Source organism: Castor canadensis, chromosome 3 (assembly GCF_047511655.1).
Source record: "Castor canadensis chromosome 3, mCasCan1.hap1v2, whole genome shotgun sequence".
Taxonomy (NCBI): domain Eukaryota; kingdom Metazoa; phylum Chordata; class Mammalia; order Rodentia; family Castoridae; genus Castor; species Castor canadensis.
In genome coordinates this window covers 144,615,785-144,629,394 of record NC_133388.1, presented here as the reverse complement: position 1 = coordinate 144,629,394, position 13,610 = coordinate 144,615,785, and the positions used below count along the sequence as shown (strand labels likewise).

Below are 13,610 nucleotides of genomic sequence, written 5' to 3'. Positions count from 1 at the left end.
CTTGGTGGTTTAAAAAAAATTGGAAGCAACAAATGAAAATATGTGTGATCTAGCAAAACATATTTTTTATTGTTTTATTATTCATATGTGCATACAAGGCTTGGGTCATTTCTCCCCCCTGCCCCCACCCCCTCCCTTACCACCCACTCCACTCCCTCTCTTCCCCCCCCTCAATACCCTGCAGAAACTATTTTGTCCTTATCTCTAATTTTGTTGAAGAGAGAGTATAAGCAATAATAGGAAGGAACAAGTGTTTTTGCTGGTTGAGATAAGGATAGCCAAACAGGGAGTTGACTCACATTAATTTCCTGTGTGTGTGTGTTATCTTCTAGGTTAATTCTTTTTTATCTAACCTTTTCTCTAGTTCCTGGTCCCCTTTTCCTATTGGCCTCTGTTGCTTTTAAGGTATCTGCTTTAGTTTCTCTGCATTAAGGGCAACAAATCTAGCAAAACATATTTAACAAAAGAAAATACATAATATTATATAAATATTCTTCTACTATCTCAGTGCTTGATGAAGTTTTAAAATTGCTTTGTTTTGTTTTTTCTTTAGCTCAAAATTATTCCCTAGATTATCATCCTTAAGAGGAAATTTTGTCATATACTGTAACCTAAATGTAAGCTATCTACCAAGAAGCCTAGAAATACACCCAACAAAAATCAAACAGGAAGGGATTCAAAATGGTGGCTAAGGCAGGGAATCAGAAATCCCAAACTCTGTGACACCAGAAATGTCCTTGAAATGTCAGTGCTACATTTCAGTAATTCTGATTGCTCCTAGCCAAAATAATAACTGCCATCACATTAGGTGCAAAGAAAATTCAAAGGATGACCCTTAAATCAGCCTTTAGTTGCATGTAACAGCTGGGAAAACCTGCACAGTACAATGTGTGTCCAACCCTGGGACACACATTTTTTCTTTTTTTCTCCCAACAAACAGAAGACAGAGCATCAATCAGAATCAAACTCTGTGACATCCTGGACCCCTAGCCTCCCTACACTGCACTGCACTGAATAAAAGTAGGGTCATTTCTCCCAACCAGTCAGCTCGAAAGCTGCTTGCTTTAGAATGGAAACTACAGAATGAACAGGTGAGCATCATGCACTATGCGTGACTCCCCTACACTCTCCTCAGGATAATAATCCAGCACAGCCCCTGGCAGACTGAACCCCCGCCCACCAGCAAAACTGAAAAGTATAAACAGCAAACTAACCTAACACCAACAGTGAAGGTGGGAGTAGAACTCTGTACTTGCCCTGGAGAATGGGGTGAGACAAATAACTGAACTCTCAGTAAACTAATGCATGAAAAGCAGCAAAGGCTGAGTGCAGGATTGGGCAACAAGCCAACTTCAATGAGTTGCCACCAGCACTCAACAGAGATCTGAAGAGGCATAAAAGCTGACAGTGGGAGTGGAGTGACAAGCCAACCTCCCAGCAGAGCCACTAGCAACAAGCATAGGTTGGGAAAAGCACAAAGGGTGAAAGTGCGGGTGGGGCAACAAGCCTACCTCCCAAAGCAAGGCATGTGGTGGATCCTGGAGCTGATCACTGGGACACAGGGCAACATTCAAACCTGAATTGCCCCATCTTGCTGGGGGAGGAGCTGACCAAACAGAGCTGCAGCTGAAGGACAACTCATTTGCTGCCTGGTGAGAACAACATTTCTGACCACCCTGCACAAGCTGGCAGTCTTACCTCACCTTACAATTCTAACTAATCTTGTGGACAGAAGGAACCAAATACTACTCACAACCCAGTCACCTGGTGAGACCACATCAGAGTTTCTGCTTGTATGCCAATATCAGGATTAGACACCTAAGGAATAACTCCAGAACTTTTACCAAAAGACTGAACTTTTTGTGGTTCCTGAACCTGGTGTTTTTTTGTGTGTTTCTTATTCTTTCTTTATTCCCATAGTATGCAAGTTCCCATGGATCTGTAAGTTACTGAAATGTGTAATTATGATTATTAAACATACAAGACAGAAAAAAAACCACCAACTAGCATATTAAGGACATAGTTGTACAGCACCAAGTGGAGAGATGGGAAAAAGAAGAAGGGATGGAAACCATAATCCTCAAAAAATAATTCAGTAGACAATCCAGTGGAAAATGAAGAAAATGGATACCTAGTTCCTGACTCAACAAAACAATGATAAATGTCACTAATGAGCCCAGTGACACCCACATAAAATCCCTCAAAGAAGAAATCTTGGAATATATCACTGAGAAATTCATGGAGAAAATGCTAGATATGATTAACCAGAATGTACAAGACATACTCAAGAAATTTCATGATATCAAAAATAAAGAGCATGAGAAGACACAGAAACAAATAAATGAACTCAGAGAGGACTTCAACAAACAGCAAAGTGAAACAAAAGACACTATAAAAAGAGAGATACATGAATTAAAGATGGCGACACAAAACATAAAAGAGGAGTTGAAAAAAAAATATGGAAAACCTCAGAAAAAAATAATTGAGCAGAAATCCTGGAAGTAAAAAGTCCCTTTATTCAAACAAAAAACACAGTGTAAGTCTACTACTGCAGACTAGAACAAGTGGAAGACAGAATCTCAGAACTCAAAGAGAAAATAGAAATTAAAGAAAAAAACAAAAGAACTCTTAGTCAAACAACTCAAGAGCTGTGAAAGGAATATGCAAGAACTCAGCAATCCATCAAAAGACCAAAATTGAGCATCATGAGCATTTAAGAAGGAGAAGAGGTCTAAGCAAAAGGGATATGTAATATACTCAATAAAATAATAACAGAAAATTAACCAAATCTCAAGAAAGTTTTGCCCATTCAGGTACAGGAAGCCTTCAGGACACCAAAAAGACTTGACCAAAACAGAACCTCCACATGGCACAATATCAGTTAAACAATAAGCACAGAGAGCAGAGAAAGAATATTGAAGGCTGTAAGAGAGAAAAAAATAATGTATAAAGGTAAACCCATCAAAATAACAGCAGATGTCTCAAAAGAAACCTTAAAAGCAAGAAGGGCATGGAGTGAGGTATTTGGGGCACTGAATGAAACTAACTTTAGCCCTAGGATACTCTATCCAGCAAAACTATCCAAAATTGATGGGGCAATAAAAATCATCCATGATAAACAGATACTGAAACAATATATGACCACCAATCCACCACTACAGAAGATTCTACAAGGAATTCTGCACACAGAAGATGAAAGCAAACAAAACCATGAAAGAACAGGAAGTATCAAGCCACAGGAGAAGAAAAGACAACTAATTAGAGAGTAGCATTGATTCAACTGCATACAATCAAATCCTTAAACAACAAAAACAATCAAATGGCAAGAATCATCACATACCTACCAATATTAACACTGAATATCAATGGACTCAACTCCCCCATCAGAAGACACTGTTTGGCAAACTGGATTAAAAAAGAAGATCCAACACTCTGTTGTTTACAGGAGACCCATCTTATTGATAGAAATAAAGACTGGCTTAGGGTAAAAGGCTGAAATAAAATTTACCAAGTCAATGGCCCCCGAAAACAGGTAGAAGTAGCAATACTTATATCAGAAAAAGTAGAATTCAAGCCAACATTGTTCAAGCAAGATAAAGAAGGACACTTTATACTAATAAAAGGTGAAATATATCAAAATAAAATAACAATTATCAACCTATGTACACCCAATGTCAGTGCAACCACTTTCATCAAACATACATTAAAGGCCTAAAAAAACACATATACACAACAACACAGTGGTAGTGAGAGACTGTGATACCCCTCTATCACCAATAGATAGGTCATCCAAACAAAAAATCAACAAAGAAATCCTAGAAATAAATGACACCATAGATCAAATGGACCTAGCTGATGTCCACAGAATATTTTATCCAACAACAGCACAATATACATTCTTCACATCAGCCCATGGAACTTTCTCCAAAAAAAGATCATATCTTAGGACAAAAAGCAAGCCTCAACAAATATAAGAAAATAGAAATATCCCCTTCATTCCATCTGATCACATTGCATTAAAACTAGAACTCATCAACAAAAACAACAGCAGAAAATATGCAAATAACTAGAGTCTGATTAATACATTGCTCAATGATCAGTGGGTCATAGAAGAAATAAGAGAGTAAATCAAAAGTTTCCTGGAAGCTACTAAAAATGAAAATACCATGTACCAGAATCTATGGGACACAGCACAGGCAATCTTAAGAGGAAAGTTTATAACCATCAGTGCCTACATTAAAAAAACAGAAAGATCTCAAATAAATGACCTAATGCTACATCTCAAACTCCTAGAGAAAGAATAACAGGAAAATCCAAAACAAGAAGGAGAGAAAAAATAAAAATTAATGAGAGGCAAAAAAACATATACAAAGAATCAATTAAATAAAAAGCTGGTTCTTTGAAAAAATAAACAGAATTAACAAGCCTCTGGCAAATCTGACTAAAATGAACAGGGAAAAGACCCAAATTAGTAAAATGAGAAATGGAAAAGGGGAGATAACAACAAAAACCAAGGATGTCCAGGGAATCATCAGAGACAACTTTGAGAACCTATGTTCCCATTAATTGGAAAATCTTGAAGAAATGAACAAATTTCTAGACCATCAAAATTGAACTAAGAGGATATTAACCACTTGAACAGATCTATAACACATAATGAAACTGAAGCACCAATAGTCTCCCAAAAAAAGAAAAGTCCAGGACCTGACAGATTCTCAGCTGAATTCTACCAGACCTTCAAAGAAGAACAAACACCAACACTCCTTAAACTTTTCCACAAAACAGAAAGGGAAAGAACACTGTCTAATTCATTTTATGAAACCAGCCTTACACTCATCCCAAAACCAGACAAGGACACATCCAAGAAGGAGAACTACAAGCAAATCTACTTAATATATATCAATGCAAAAATCATCAATAAAACATAGGTAAACTGAATCCAACAACATATCAGAAAGATCATTCACAATGACCAAGTAGGCTTCATCCCAGGGATGCAGGAGTGGTTCAACATATACAAATCTATAAATGTAATACAGCACATTAATAGAAGCAAAGACAAAAACCAATTCATCATCTCAATAGATGCAGAAAAAAATCTTTGAGAAGATTCAACACCACTTCATGATAAAATCTCTAAGAAAACTAGGAAGAGAAGGAATGTATCTCAACATTACAAAGGGATATACGGCAAACCTATAGCCAAAATCATGCTTGATGAGAAAAAACTGAAACTATTTCCCCTGAAGTCAGGAATGAGCCAAGGATACCTACTCTCCCTAATCCTATTCAATATAGTCCTGGAATTTTTAGCCAGAACAATAAGGCAAGAAGAAGAAATAAAAGTAATACAAATAGGTATAGAAATAGTATCTCTATTTGCAAACGACATGATCTTACACCTCAAAGACCCAAAAAAGTCCACCCAAAACTCCTAGACAACATAAACTTCTTGAGCCATGTAACAGGATACAAAATCAACTTACAGCTATCAGTAGCCTTTCTATACACCAACAATTAACAAATTAAGAAAGAATATATGAAAACAATTCCATTTACAATAGCCTCAAAAAAATCAAATACCTAGGAATAAACTTAACAAAAGATGTGCATGACCTCTACAAGGAGAACTACAAAACCTTGAAGAAAGAGATCAAAGAAGACTACAGAAGGTTGAAGGATCTCCCATGCTCATGGATTGGCAGAATCAATGTAGTAAAAATGGCTATAATACCAAAAGCAATTCAACACAATTCCCATAATAATCTCAAAGACATTCACCGAAGAGATTGAAAAATTAACCCTAAAGTTCATTTGGAAACACAAATGATCATGAATAGCCAAGGCAATACTGAGCTAAAAGAGCAATGCTGGAGGTATCACAATACCCAACTTCAAACTATACTACAGAGCCGTTGCAATAAAAACAGCATGGTACTGGCAAAAAAATAGATATGAAGACCAGTGGAACAGAACAGAGGACCCAGATATGAATCTACACAGCTATTCCCACCTTATTTTTAACAAAGGCACCAAATACATATGATAGAGACAGCCTTCTCAACAAATGTTGCTGGGAAAAGTGGTTATCTGACTGCAGAAAACTGAAACTAGATCCATGCCTGTCACCCTGAGCTAGAATTAACTCAAAATGAATTAAGGACCTTAATATCAGACCTGATAACTTGCAGTTAGTACACAAAAGAGCAGGGAATACCCTGGAAGCAATAGGTATAGGAAAGGACTTCCTCAGTAGAACACCAGCAGCCCAGCAAGTAAGAGAAAGGATCGACAAATGGGACTACATGAAATTAAAAAACTTCTGAACAACAAAAGAAATGGTCTCTAAATTGAAAAGACCACCCAGAAAGTGGGGGAAAATATTTTCTAGCTATACATAAGACAAAGGACTGATAGCCAGAATATACAGGGAGCCCAAAAAACTAAACTCCCTAAAAATTAATTAACAAATAAAAAAGTGGACAACTGTACTATACAGAACTTTTTCAAAGGAAGAAGTCCAAATAGCAAAAAAACACATGAAAAAAGTGCTCACTCTTCCTGGTCATAAAGGAAATGCAAATCAAAACCACTAAGATTATATCTCACTCCAGTTAGAACAGCTAACATCAAGAACACCACCAACAACAAATGTTGGCGAGGATATGGGGAAAAAGGAACCCTCATACACTGCTGGTGGGGATGTAAGCTAGTACAACCACTTTGGAAAACGATATGGAGGCTTCTTAAAAATCTAAACATAGATCTGCCATATGATCCAGCAATACCATTCCTAGGGATATACCCGAAGGAATGCAACTCAGTTTATTACAAATGCACCTGCACACACGTTTATTGCAGCACTATTCACAATAGCCTAGCTATGGAAACATCCAAGATGCTCCCCTATCGATGAATGGATTAAGAAAATGAAGTACTTATACACAATGGAATTTTACTCAGCCACAAAGAAAAATGAAATTTTGTCATTTAGAAGCAAATGGATAGAACTGGAGAACATCATCTTAAGCGAAGTTAGTCAGGCTCAGAAGGCCAAAAATCGCATGTTCTCCTTCATATGTGGATTATAGATCCAAAACAAATGCAGTAATATTATTGGACATGGGTCACACATTAAGGGAAGAATGTGTGCAGGAGGAACAGAGAAAGGGAGGGAAACCTAAAACTTGAATGTGGTTGATGTGCTCACTGTAAAGGCTCAAATAAAGTAATCTTAAACTGGCAAAAGCCACTATAGGAAGTAGACCAGGAAATACTGAAGAGGTCTGGCAGAGATGAATCAATGTGGGTTGCAATACATATGCGAATAGAAGCAATGCTAGGAATCTCTCTGTATAGCTATCTTTATCTCAAACTATCAAAACCTCTATGTTTCTCTCATTGTCTCCTTTGTTTCTCTTCAATAAAATTGGAGAAAAATAGGGCAGAACAGGTTCTGCATGGAGGGGGGGAGGTGAGAGGTTTCCCAAACAATGTATATATTTGTAAGCAAATGTAAAAATGATAAAAGAAAAAAAAATCAAAGAACAATACCTAAAAAATAATCCGATGATTTAACTCAATTAAAATAATATTATTTAAGCATCTATATACTAGACAATTTAATCATTGTCATGTATACAAATATCAATAAATGTGACCATTGCATATGAACACACACACGTGTGTATGCTAGTGATCCATCACTTTGGCTCCCTAAAATTCTTCCTTTTCTCTAGAATAAATATAGTCAAAATTCATCTTCAGTTATGAAAGGAGCATCTGAGATAGTACATATATACATTGCCAAGCCCATAAGAAATAATAGACACTACTCATTATATTTTGACCATCATTAAATAGAGTGGTTTAAGTAAAAATTATTTAGAATCACTTTGTTTTAAAGCTCATGTATTTCTTCAGCTTCTTCATATTTTTTTATAAAAACTGGGTACATGAGATAATGAATCATTGACAATTTCAAGACTATAACCTAAAATTCTTTATCCAAAGGTTTTTTATTTAAATTTTCGTATAGTTTCTTGTAACTTTTTAGCCTAAACTATTCCTCCTACCTTTACATAAAATGGAGCTCAGGCTTGATCCTTTAAATAATAGGGTCTCATTGAAAAGTTTCAAGGAGATGAGTGGTGAATTAAAATGTGACCCTATTTACACTTTGAAATATCAGACGTTGAACAAATGGAGAAGGATTGAAGTGGTAATTTTGATGCAACATTATACAAAATAACTGTTAAAGCACAGGTTTTAGAGTCAGATGAATACAGATTTAAGTCATACACTGATTTAAATCCTTCCCACTTACGAGCTCTGTTACAGAGAAAGACTCCAGAGTCCAACTACCTGGGCTTAAAGCCTCACTCAGATATTTCCTCTATAATAACTAAAAGCTCCTTAATCTCACTGTGCTGCAGTGTCCTTACCTGTTTAGTAAGAAAACAATGCTCTTCCGTTCGCACAATTTCAATTAAAGTTAAATATGTTAATGGTCAGTTTCTCTAGGACAGTGCCTGCCAAGTACCTTCTGCTCATACATATTTTACTAAAATTTTTTTGGCAGCAAAATTAATATTTATTGGGAAAATTACAACTATTATAAGTTAAAGTTTGAATGTTATAGAAGTCCCAGATTCAAGTTCTCCAGTGAATAAACGCTGGGATTCCTTCTACATGGTTTCCAGGGAGTCCCCAGCAGGACACAGACCAGATGCATACAGCAACACAGTTCAATAACCTCTCATTCACCCCTGCTTCATTCTTCTTACTCCTTCTGTCCAGTATTCTGGTATCGCCTCCCAAATGAACTACCTATTTCTAAATCAAAATTTAAGGATGTGCTTTTGATTAAACTCAAACATATAAAGAATCTTATTGCATGAAAGTTTTACTTTGATCATATTTCTAATAAATTTAAGTTTTTTAATAAACAGAGTTGGTGATCATATCAGTTGAACTTTTGTATGTCAATAAGCCTAACTCTTTTTTGGAAGAATATTTTATATAGCTATTCAAATGTCCTAATTGTAGAGGTGTTTAATATTAATGATGCCAATTTAATTTTATAATTTCAAAAGAAATGTATCTCAATAATGTATTCAATACTAAAGGTATTTATTGATTGCTGGAAACATGGCCTTCCTCATATTTCCTTGAATCTTATTCCCAATTGATAAAGCTCACATGATATTTTGCTGAAAATTTATTCAACAAAACAGATATTTCTTCAAAAATATTATTCGCTCTCTTTTTCTGGCAGACTGGCTGTTGACACACTAGTGAATTGTCTATAAAATGAATGCTGTGTTTTCCTCTCAGCTGACAGGTCTCTGTGGTTTGCTGTTTATTAGTTTTGTTTGTTATGACTTAAAATGCAGGATCTATTTTTCCCGAGCGTTGTTGTGTTTTTCTCTTTCTTAGTGAACCGAAAGAAGATAAACAGAATGCTCTCATTTACAAGTAACAACTGAGATGTCCTTCAAATCCACATTGAATTTCCATGATGCTCTCAGTGTACTCCTCAAATCTTAAGAACAGAAAAGAATAGAAGGCACAGCTTAAGGCAATTTTTTCTTGGTCTTTGTGACAAAATTGTAAGATACAGAAATTTATTCCCGGGGTCAGAGAAGTCATGTTATTGAGCTCTCTTGGCATTGGGATGAAAGCAAGACTAATAGTATATTCAAAGCAATTAGTTTTTTAAAGAGGCAAATTTATGAAACTTGTCTCTCCATCCACTCATCTGTCAAACTTGTAGTAAGTGTCTAATATCCAGGCACTGAGCTAATGCCAGCAGTGGCAGAATGAGTAGCTCAACCCATCTTCGATAATGTCAATATAGCTGGAAAAGCAAACATGTAGAAAATAATGGCTGAATTTTAATGTGGCAGATGTTTTAATCTAGAGGTTAAGGAAATGTAGGAACATAAGGAAGAACATAATTCTCTCAGGAAAATTTCGTACAGGAGGTAGTTCTTGAGATGGACCTTAAAGGATAAGCTAGACAAGAAGCAAAGATAGGTATTTCATGCACATGAAATGGCAATAATAAACTACATGCATTTTTGTCCTTGTTTTGCTGTTTTTCTGAAGAATATAACTGTGCAGACCTTGTGCAATACACAAAAGTGTTAAAAGAATCCATGCTTGTCTTGAAGGAATTTGGATTTGGCATCATAGTAATTGGAGTCTTACAACAAGTTTTAGCACCTTAACAATGCTTGTGTTTTAAGACCTTATGTTAGAAAAGGATAACCTGAAGACACTGGGAGAATGGATGAGTTGTCATTGAAGGGCAGAGCCTCCTGCTCATCTTCCAGTCATCACCAGCTTACATGTCACCCTCTGAGAAGCAGACTACTGTCTAAAGTAGGTTGTTGGTACAGTCACTGGCTCATCACTGGCTCTCTGTAATGATTTCTCAGAAAGAATAGAAAGAGGATAAAAAGTGGCAGTAAAAAATATTTGAAAAGAAGATGACAGAATGGAATGGAGTAAAGGGACATTGAAGAAATATTTTCAACATAAAATCAATGTGATTCAGTGATAAATTTAGAGAAAATTGCAAAAATACATTTAAAAACATATGAATACATTTCTTCATGCAAATTTAGTCTACCTTGATTATAAAACCAATTAGACTGAGAATACATTAATCAATGAAATGTATTACTAATGAATATAAAATATATTTGTGTATTGAAAAAAGAAGTAAAATTATCATAGTTTTGAAATTTTTTTAAAAGTTAACATTAAAATAAAAAGGAGTTGGAAATAAAGAAAACACTGAAATTTCTAGTTGGGGAATTGACTGTTATTTCTACTAACTGGCTGACAAAAGAAATAGATTTAGGACTGTTGTTGAGATAGGTGTGTGTGTTGGAGAGGGTAAATGTGGAGTGATTTTGAAATGAAAAGCACCAGAAAGGGCTGGGAGTGGTCTCAAGTCATAGAGTACTAACAAGCCCAAGACCTGAGTTCGAATTCCAGCACCACTAAAAAAAAGTTACAAATGCTTATTTTGTGACATACTAAGTTTTAGACAGCCCTAGGATATTGAGGAAAAGATGCCCAACAAAACAGCTGAGAGTATGGGTGTATGTGTGTGTGTGTATTTCTTCCATATAAGAGAGACTCTTAAAGTAGACGTCCAGTCTGTGACTCATGTTGGAGCCTGGAATACAGGAGTCCTTGCATGCTTGTCTCCAGGAAAAATGAATTCCCATGTCTCACTTGTGGGCTTTCTTTAGGCTCATGTCAGAGTAATTGTGTTGAGGACTCAAACACACAAACTCTTATGAAATAGATGGTTGATATAGTAAAATATTTTATATATGCATATATAGTAAGGATCTCAGTAAAAAAGACAATCAAAGAACATAAAAAGATCTTGTGGGGTGGTACTAATGGGAGGGAGGAAGGTGAAGGAGGAGATTAAGGTGATGGTATATGGTTGATGGACTTCACACACCTATACGAAGCAAAACTAAAAAGCCTCTTGCAATTGTTTTAAGTGGGATGGGGAGGGGATTGAGGGGGAAAGATGATGGGGGAAATAGGAATAATGTACAATATAAGACTGATCAGAATTGTCACTGTAAATCCCCCCATAATAAATATATCCTAATGAACAATTTGTAATAAAAAAGTGAAACATATGAATCCATCTGTATGAACTAAGAAATGTATATGTTTTCTACATTTAAAGGAAAATGTACAATATAATATGTATTAAAGTACTTTTAAATGCTGGGGTATAACTCAGTGGTACAATTGTTTATTAATTACAAAGCTCTGGATTTGACCCTCAGTATAATATGTATATATGTATATGTATATGTGTATTTTTATATAATTAATTTACAATTTAATTTACTACCCTCCAGAAATGTCATCAAATTTAACAAAAATTTTCAAAAATATGATGAATTAATAAAAAATGATTTTACAATTGGGACCATAAGAGATACCAATACAAGCTTTTAAATTAAGAATCCAAATTGATTACAAAAGTGGTTTCTAAAGAAATTGTCAAATGTGACAAATATCTTCTAGGTCAAGTAAGAAAAGAAAAATGCAAGGCTCATAATTCATAAGTTAATGTATTGTGGCGATTGATAATTATGTAGAAGCATTCTTCCAAGGTGAGAACTGAAAATTCTGAATGTCAATCACATTTACACAAAGCACTCTCAGGACTACCAATTGTCGTGATAAAATCAGAAACCCCACAAGTTGAGATCATGACCTAGTGTATTTTGAATACAGAAGATAAAATTCAAAGGATAAATTGGTTCATAGACTTACAAGTTCTTCATTGCCTAAAAAGAAAAAAAGTAAGTTTGTATTTCTAGTCTTTTTTATTTAATATATGGAGTACCAGAGTTATCTAAAAGTACACAGTAATAAATGACTTAAGACTTCAAAGTGGCAAGGTTCTCCTTTTTTCAAAGCATCAAGCACCCCATTAACTAGAATTAAAATTGTCTTAATAAGTAAGCATAGGTAATCAGGTGTGCAGTTATGTAAGTATACAGGGAATTATGGGATCCTTTACCTTTTATATATATATATATACATATATATATGTATGTGTGTGTAAACGAATATATAAAATTATGTTATATATTACAATCCATTATAAATTACATATGTGATAAGAGTTAATTATATAAGTTTAAAGTTGCATTGTATTTCAGATATATTCAGTAATATTTCCTATTAAAATTATATAACAAATATATTCACTTACCCATAGAAAAGGAACATTAGACCATAGAATATCTGCCTGAAATAATAATTTCTGTTAGCAAAATATTTTACTATACATAGACATCATGAAAATTGAAAATGTTTCCTCAAAGGAGAATATTTTCCCCAATAAAATAAAAATAGCACATCAATATTACATGCAACAACTATTTCTAATTATATTTACAGAAAAAAATTTCTCATTATAGCTTTGCTTTTCATTGCCGATGATATAGCAGACTTCAATCAACTCTGAAAATGATAATGTTCATATCAACAAATACAAAACAAATAACCTATATTTGTCATGTAGTTATTTCTCTGCCAGTGTTTTTCTGTTACCTAAGAAAAATTATTACTGTTCATTAACTTAACATGGGATATACTCTCTGTTAAACATCAGTCCTACATTATTCTGATTAGTGGTTTCAACAGTGGTACTCTCAAGGAAACTGTGGTTAAGAATTCAGTTAAAGGGAATGTAGTTTACTATAAAGCTTATTTTAAACTGAGGGTTTTAGAGGTCAAATTTTTCATTTCTTTTCTGGGAGCAGCAAACTCTACATCACATACTTCACCAATCTATATGTATAAAACAGTCACTCTCACTCCAATTGTTTATGGCAAGTGGAAGACATCTGTTTGCTCTTTATTACTTGCACACCACCAACTACTTCTGAGTAATTTTGAAGTACAACATAACCAATTTTATACCGGGGAAGAGAATGAGAGGTATATAAGGGAATGAAAAAGATTTCAGTACATTTTCAGAGATGGAAGTATATGTGAGCAGATTGGCAGATGAAACAGAGGAGGGAAAAATGTCAGACTAAAGACCAGAA

The 13,610-nt window shown here is 34.8% G+C and overlaps 1 long non-coding RNA gene across 1 annotated transcript in view; it reads right to left on the bottom strand.

The window, feature by feature from the left end:
* The window catches only part of LOC141421346 (uncharacterized), a 101,487-nt gene extending 88,473 nt beyond the window's left edge, over window positions 1–13,014 (bottom strand). Inside the window, exon 1 of the long non-coding RNA XR_012445942.1 lies at window positions 12,770–13,014. This is a non-coding gene — a long non-coding RNA (uncharacterized lncRNA). The remainder of the gene's footprint in view (window positions 1–12,769) is intronic.
* Window positions 13,015–13,610: the final 596 nt, after the last annotated feature.